The sequence below is a fragment of the Tenrec ecaudatus genome, chromosome 9 (assembly GCF_050624435.1).
Source record: "Tenrec ecaudatus isolate mTenEca1 chromosome 9, mTenEca1.hap1, whole genome shotgun sequence".
NCBI lineage: Eukaryota > Metazoa > Chordata > Mammalia > Afrosoricida > Tenrecidae > Tenrec > Tenrec ecaudatus.
In genome coordinates, this window is record NC_134538.1 from 47044511 (window position 1) to 47053009 (window position 8499).

Below are 8499 nucleotides of genomic sequence, written 5' to 3' on the forward strand. Positions count from 1 at the left end.
TGGGTCAAGAGGCAGTGGTTTGAACAGAAAGAACAAGGGAAGTGTGAATGGTTTTGAGTCAGGAAAAATGTGTCAGGGTTGTATCCTTTCATCACACTCTCCAGTTTATACACTGAGTGGATGGTCTGAGAAGCTGGACTATATGAAGAAAATTCGGCATTCGGATTAGTTACAACCTTCCAGATGTGGGTGACACAACCTTGCTTGCTGAAAACTAAGAGGACTTGAAGCACTACTGATGAATAACAAAGACTGAAGGCTTAAGTATATGTTACAACTCAGTTGTAGAAAACCAAAATCCTCACAACTGAACCAATAGATAACATCATGATAAAAAGAAAGAAAAACTGAAGTTCTCAAGGTTCTCATCTTGCTTGAATCCCCAATAAACACTCATGAAAATAGCAGTCAAGAGATTAAGAGACCCACTGCAGTAAATCTTGCTGCACAAGACCTCTTTGAAGTGTTGAAAAGCAAGGATGTCACTTTGAATATTAAGTTGGACCTGACTCAAGCTATAGTATTTTCAGTAACTTCATACGCATGTGGACTAAGGAAAATAGAAGAATCTATGCATTTGAATTACATGAGGTTTTGGCAAAGAATATTGGAGGTACCAGGGACTGCCAGAGGAACAAACACATCTGCCTTGAAAAACACATAAGCAAAATGCTCCTTGGAAGTGAGGATGGTGAGCCTTCATCTCGCATACTTTGAACATGAGATCAGAAGAGACCAGTCCCTGGAGAAAGGTGCCACTGTGGGTTAAGTGAAGGGCAACAAGACACAGTAGCTGCCACAAGGACTCAAACATAACACTTGTGAGGATGCTGTGGGTCTGGGCAGTGTTGTGTTTTGTTCTGCTGTGCATAGTCAGTATGAGTGGGAACTGACTCATCGCAATAACAATAGCTAAAATACATAAAGGGTTCATGAGACATGAAAATAACTGAAGTGATTGAATATAAGATGAATGTTATATTTTCCTTTACACTAAGACTTTCAATAAGTTACAGAAATTTCTAACCAAATAGCTCCTTGTCACTGTAAAGAACAAGTCCTTATGCCATAACGCCATTCAAATACTTTCACTAGCTTACATAAATAAATATTACAACTTGTAACATTTATCCTTTGTCAGGCATCATGTTAGGAACCAGAGTACAGAAACAAACAGGGTGTAATTCTTCCCTTCAAGGAGCATTTAGTCTAATGCGAGTCAACAAATTATTACAATGCAATTGCTCTTTTGCTAGCTATCCAACCCAATGATCTTGAATTAGTATTTCCTCATCAATACAAAGGCAACAAGTCTTTCTTCTGGTTTCTGACGATTAGTAAATAAATGATAACTACAAGGGGGCTTCAAATTCCATATGGGAAAATGGAATTAAAATATAATGTGGTTCCCTAAACTTTCTGAAGTCCTCTCATAGAGACTGGCATAGATAACAACTCAAGATTCACAAATTCCTTTTCTTCTAGAGCAGTGGTTCTCAACCTTCCTAATGCCGCAACCCTTTAATTCAGTTCCTCGTGTTGTGGTGACCCCGGCATCCATAAAATTATTCTCACTGCTACTTTATAACTATAATTTTGCTACTGTGATGAATTGGGTGACCCCTGTGAAGGGTCATTCGACCCCCAAAGGGGTTGTGACCCACAGGTTGAGAACCGCTGTTCCATAGGCTATAAGCTGCTTTTTGACAAGATGACAGACAGCACTTTCACACCCAAGGCCACCCAATGGATTCTGACTCGAGTACTTCCAAGGGTTTCTAAGGCTGTACATTTTCATGGGAGCAGCTAGTCTTATCTTCTTCCCATGGAGCAGCTGCAGGGTGTAAACCACCAACCTTGGGATTAACAGACCAACACCTACTTGACAGCATCACCAGGATTCCTTACCAGTACTGTGCTATATTCCCATTACCATGGAGTCATGCCAACTCATGGCGACCATACAGGGCAGGAAAAACTGCCCCTGTGAGCTTCCGAGACTGCAACTCTTTATAAGAGCTGTTTTTCCCCACACAGAACACTTCTCTTCCCACCCAACTCCCACCTCTACAATTTCTGCTCTCTCACTCAGTCTCTTCCATAACTGCTCCTGAATCTTGACAGTGGCACTCCCCTTCCCCCATCCAATCAATCCTGCCTCATGACAGCAGCACAGGAGGGCCACTTTAATTACAGCAGTGGCACCCAAAGCTATCAGGCATCTGCTCCAATTCAGGCCATTAAGGGTCGTATGACAGCCTGCCGTTGTGGCAGGTGAGCTAGAGTGGATAACCATAGTTCAAATCCCACTTCTACCACTTAATCACCAAATGTCCTTTGGCAGAGACACAACCTGGGGTGCTTCAGATTAGCTATGTCTCCAAAGAGGGCAATGTCATTTACTGCTCTGTGTAAATACTTCCTACATTCCAGGTGCTCTTTGAAACATTCCTTGCTCATATCACAATCGTTCCGTACCAACAAAACCTCCAGGATGTGGAAGAGATCATTTCCCCACGTGACAGAAGGAAACAGAGACACAAATCGTGTAAGTAATGTGCCGATGATCACCTGGGATTCGAACCCAGCTATCTGATTCGAAACCAACCAGTCCATGTTTTTAACCACTTCATTTTGCTGGGAACTGGGACGCGTCAACTGTTCGGAAATCGAGTGCAAAGCCCAGGGCGTGCTGGAGACGCAGAAAATCCAGTCAAGGCGATGGGAGGACACAGAGAAAGTACCGTTCTCGGGCCCTGCCCGTGGGTGGGGGTGGGGGGTGGGGTGGGGTCGTGCCACAGGCCTGCGTGCGAGGCAGCCGGTGACGACTCGGGTCCAGTAATCAAGTTAGGCATGGGAGCGCGGACGTGAACGATAACAGACTGGGTTCCTGTCCCGGGTCTACCCTCAATGCCCTGGGCGACAATGGCACGGTTCGCGCGCGCGTTCCGCATCTTCATCGCGGGTAAAACGGGTCCCCGCTGGGCCCCGAGGGCCCGGCCGAACCGGAGCCCGCAGCGGAGGAGCCAGCAGGGTCTGCTCTCCAGGCCCGCAAGGGTGGGCAGAGGCAGGCCGGCCGGCCGGCGTGTCGGTCCGCAGCAAACCCACCTCTCTCAGCAGGCAAGGAAGGGCCGGAACCGGGATCCAAACTCCCCGCGCCGCGGCGAGAGCGCCCACGCCGACGACTACCTCATCTTCGCGCCGGAAGTTTGAGGACTCCGATTGGCTGCGTCCTGAGAGCGCTGAGCAATACCGTCGCCCCGCGGCATCTTGTCCCCGCCCCTCTGGGCGGCTGGGGCGGGGTCGGCGCACGGTGGTGGGTGGGTCACGTCATCCCGAAACCCAATTAGAATCCGGAGAGCGAGCGTCACGTGACCACAGCACGCCTCCGGGCTTCCGGCTTGAGTTGCGTGCTCTGTGTTTGCCGGAATTGCGGTGGGTGGGAAGACGCCAGCGCGGGTTGAGAACTTTTGTCATAGCAAAACCCGCAGCTACGGAGAATTTTGTTGGTTTTTCTGCTGCCCCGCTAGAACTTTAGAACAGGGTCTGCGGCGTAGTAAGCGTACTATCAATACTTGATCAATAAATTAATGAAAGACTTAGAAATGAGTTGCTTTGGGTCATCGTGTGCTAAGTCAAATGAGAAGCCTACCCGATCTTAATTTATCTCCTGGTGAAATTCTTAGAATTGAAGGAAAAAAGAAAGACTTTTCCATAATTCCCTACAGAAAATCAAAGATCAGATGACTTTCAAAACTCTCAATCATTAGGACAGCTTGGGGTGTCACACTGGAACAATGGAATCCTTAAGGAAAAGCGTATCTCCGAATTCATGACACTGGCCAAGATGTCAACCATCCTTGGGAGGACCAGAGGAAATCCTCGGCCCTTGGTTGGAATGCAGGGACTGGAAAAGGCATGAAAAGGGAGAGCAGTTCCTTGACTCCTTCGGGTCTCCTGGGCCTCTGTTCTAGCAGAGGACCGATTGTCAATGAGAAAGTGTGCCACTGGATCAGCCTTGTCCTGAGTAGGGCCACTGGGAGGTCACAGCTTCACTTAGCTCTGATGGCCCAGCTTTGCAACATGACAGACCTCTTGGATCCCAGACCAGGGATCTCAGGCTTTTTAAACGGGGCCAGGTCACTGTCCCTCAGACGCGTTGGAGGGCCAGACTAGTTTAAAAAAAACTATGAACAAATTACACATACTGCACATATCTTATTTTGAAGTAAAAAAACAAACGGGTCAGAAACACCTGGCAGCCCTGGATAAATGTCCTTGGCAGGCCACATGTGTAGTTTGAGGACCCCTGGTAGGGCTTCAAAAGTAAGTATGAGTGGGATGGGCATAAGTTAAGGAGACCAGATTTTAACATTATGTATAGTATCTTATTCTTTGGCATATTTCTCATTTGAGTGAGTTTTTTAGTAGATTGCTGTCATTGTCATGAAATTTTCACATGAATTTGGTAAATTATATTTCACACATAAAATGGCTTTCAAAGTCTCAACACTTGGGGGGGGGCAGGGAGGGAGGGGAAAAAAAAGAGAACCTGATGCAAAGGGCGTAAGTGGAGAGCAAATGCTTTGAGAATGATTGGGGCAGGGAATGTATGGGTGTGCTTTATACAATTGATGTATGTATATGTATGGATTGTGATAAGAGTTGTATGAGCCCCTAATAAAATGTTAAAAAAAAAAAAAGAGAGAATCCAAAACCAGTCAACGGCCAATGAAAATCAGAATTAGAGAATCCGTCCACGAATGCTCTGCCAGAGCTATGCAATCTCCCCTCCGGAGATTACCCTGTCTGGATTCAAGGGAATCCAGACCCTGTGTCCTCTTCCCACAGTCGTCACTGCCGCAGCCTGGAGCGAGAAGTAAATGCAGTGTCCTGCCTTCTCAGTCACCACCACAAGAGATCTCATACCAAAAAGAAGCGCGCAAAAAAGAAAAAAAAAAGTTTCAACACTTAATTGTGATTTTCCTGATGTCCACACTTTATTTACCATAGAAAAAACATGTTCAGTCGCAGCATTAGTTCCTGGTAAGGACCGCATATTCCACAATTTTTAGTGCATTATTGTATGGAACATGGTTTGTTTCAAAATAATGAAATATTTCTAACCATTTGTTCTCTATTATGATTTTTGCTGATGCCCAAGATTTAACCTTTTCCTTATCAATATATATTTTAAATAATGATACCTCATTAAAAGGATCATTTTTGGAAATATTACTATATGGGAGTAATATGATCGAATGATTTTTGCACATCATTCCAATTAAGTTCTTGTTTCATTGTAACCCAATGAAAACGTTCAATATCATTGTAATTTACTGTCCACTCTTCTAAATAATCTATGCAGTTACTATAGAACTTTTTAATGAGATTCATGATTTCTGCACGATTTATCACACCTTGTTCTTCTAACTGGCTTATGCTATTACGGATAGTTAACGGGAGAAAATTATTTTCTAACCGCTCATGACACTGAAATGTTAAATTATTAACTTCATTTGCTACTTCAATTACCGAAATGTTGTCACCTTCAATAAGTTTTATAGCATTTTGAAAAAGAGCTGCTTGATTGTGTATAAACTCTAGCCAAATTTTTGAAGATTCTTTTTCAAAAAACTCTTCTAAAATTCTAGGACATTTATCCTGTGATAGAAAGTAGGATTTCAAAGGATTGTATATTTTCAAAATTCTTTGACAGTTGGCAAAAGAGCTAACCAGCGCGTTTTACTGTATCCAAGTGTTTTCTGATATTCGACTTCCGCAGTTTCACAAAATTCTTTAAGCATTTCAACGCGCAGTGTATATATAGAAATAAGAATATGTTTTAATAACAATATTTTCCACATCTACGGGCAACAAATCAGCAGCTGTTTGAATGGCATTATGTATTATGTGCACTGTACAACGAACACCAATAATGTTTGATTAAGGTTTATGTTTAATTTATAAAAAATATTATTCGTACCTCTTCTCGCTTTCCTCCAAAATTTGTGTTCGTGTTCTCTGCACAATATTCAATCATTTTATGTTTTAAATTGTTTTTTCAAAATATTAATAATGGAACTGAAAATTACTTCAGAAGTTTTGCCGGGCACAGAAATGAAATCTAAAATTCCAATTTTTATTCTAGTTTCCGAATCAAAAAATCTAATAATGGTTGGAAATAACTTTATATCCTTATGATTAGATGTGTCAGATTATATGGACATAAAATTATTTTTTATAGATTTTTGTTTAATTCTGAAAGTGCATATGAGGAAATCACATTACACACAATTCCCTCGGATTTTGTTCTAACACAGGTAAATTTTTTGTTGATTAACTTTTTGACAACTTGTGATGTAGTCCATAGATCTGAAGGAATGATTGTGATTAAAAGTATGAAAGACCTAAGTCCTTCTGCTAATGCTAATTTCTTTTCTTCGTCTACATAAGTTGTTTTCTGAAAAAAAATTCATGTATTTTGGAGGAAGATGCAGCAGTATTTAAATATCTTTTATGTTTCTGTGTCTCCAAGTGCTTTGAAATATCATTCTTCCCGTGTGCGAAATAGAAAATTCACCATTACATTTCTCACATTTTACCATGTAATTTCTTTTGTTTTTTTTTTAATAAAAGGAAATTCACTTCTTAGATCATCGTTGAATTTGCATCCTCTTTTCTTACTCATTATGTTAAAAATCTAAAAAATTATTTTTAATTATATTACAAATTATTCTATACATATTGCTTAAAAACACAGCAAGTAGGTACATAATTAAATGAACATTTTTATTGTTAGCTTGTAAATTAATTGGATTGTTATAAAGTAACTATATTTTAAAAATTATTTTAATTTTAATATTATATTTCTTTCTAAATAATAACAATACTAACTTGTATTATTTTTTTCTCTGAATTTGCCGTAATGTAAATCCTAAGTGTCACTTTCAAGGCTGGCGCTAGACTTTTTGCCACCACTATAAAACATAAATAATACGAGTACTGTCTGCTAAATTCAAGAAAATTTATGTATTTATGAAATAAATAAATTGCCTAAATTATCTGAATAGCTGATTTGTTGACATCATTTGTTTAGCACTAGCACGCAGTATGATGTGTATCGTCTGAGAGACAGTTACAAAATGTTTTTGTTGTTGCCAATACCAAAAAATGCCATTGTTCATTAAGTCCAAACAATGGTGGTCGAATTCTAACAACTGATCAACAATGCGAACTTTGATAAGCAGTTCCTGATAATCAGTTCTCAACAATTATTTGTTATTATTAAAGTTTAACATTATAAAATTAACAAAAATAATATAAAACTCATATCCTGGAGAAATAGCCACACGGCAGCAGAAAACCATATATTCTTTCCAAAAATCGGGACTTTCAAAAAATGCCGCAGGACGTGGGACAAATTGTTAAAAATCAGGACTGTCCTGCCAAAAGCGGGACGTCTGGTCACCTTAGCATAAGTCTAAGGAGGCCATTGCCCTAAGATATTTGAGGATGGTAAATCAGATGTAAGATGGTAGAGAGGAGTCAGGAAGGCCACGCAAAATAGCTAGGTTTATTACACTCCAGGTTCTAGAGACAGGCACAGTTTACCATGAATCAGGGCCACGCCAACGGTTGCATCCAGAGACAAGGTAACAAACTGAAATTACAGGAGATGTTTTATGGAAAACATGATGGGGCCAGCTAGGTTTCCCAGGATTCTTGGAGAGTGGGCATTCTGAATCATTTTCAGGTTCAGGAATGTAAGGGTTATCCTTAAAAAGCCCCAAACCAAACCCACTGCCATCAAGTCCACTCTAAGTCATGGCATCCCTGTATTATAGGGTGTCTGAGGCTGTATATTTTTAGGGGAACAAATAGCCTCATCTTTGGCCCATGGAGCTTCAACCAAGTGCTTTGATAACTTGAAGGCTGCTTGAAGTCCTACGAGGCCCCTGGCCCCGGGACTAGCAGGAGAGGAGCATAGTGACCTAGCAGTGTGAGCACCTGATATGGCAATTAGTTGGAGAGTGGACTTAATTAACTGCTCGAGGTAGCCAAAAATTTGACACAACACAATGCTCATCAACTGATAATCAGTAACATGTGATAGAGTCTACACTGAACTCTTATTCAGTCACAATTTGGACCTTATAAAGCAAGCTGTATACCCACTATGGACAGTGTTATGCTGTCTCCTCAAACATCTATGTACGGATTGTGATGAGAGTTGTATGAGCCCCTAATAAAATGATTTTAAAAATCTAGCGCTAGAAATACCATATGTTCCAGCAATTCCATATGTTCTAGACATAGGAGGATGTCAAAAAGTTGGGCATTTTCAATTTTAAGTGAACTCGACCCCAGCAAGCTTTCAACTTGATGGCTACCAAAAGCATTCTGAGAATATCAGTTACTAGGGGTACAGTGCACGCACGTGCCAATTGTTCCAAATAAAACATGTTTATACATGTCTCTGAAATCACTGGATGGCTG

General features: G+C 41.1%; 1 protein-coding gene across 3 annotated transcripts in view; it reads right to left on the bottom strand.

Annotated features, from left to right (window-relative positions):
- BLM (BLM RecQ like helicase) overlaps nt 1–3225 on the bottom strand; it is a 123786-nt gene extending 120561 nt beyond the window's left edge. For 2 of the 3 annotated variants that reach the window (XM_075558017.1, XM_075558015.1), the window contains exon 1: nt 3109–3208. The gene's annotated coding sequence lies outside the window, so the exon portion shown is untranslated. Of the gene's footprint in view, nt 1–3108 lie in introns of all 3 variants that reach the window. The other variant, XM_075558016.1, reaches the window with a different exon arrangement.
- Between the last annotated feature and the right edge of the window lie 5274 nt (nt 3226–8499).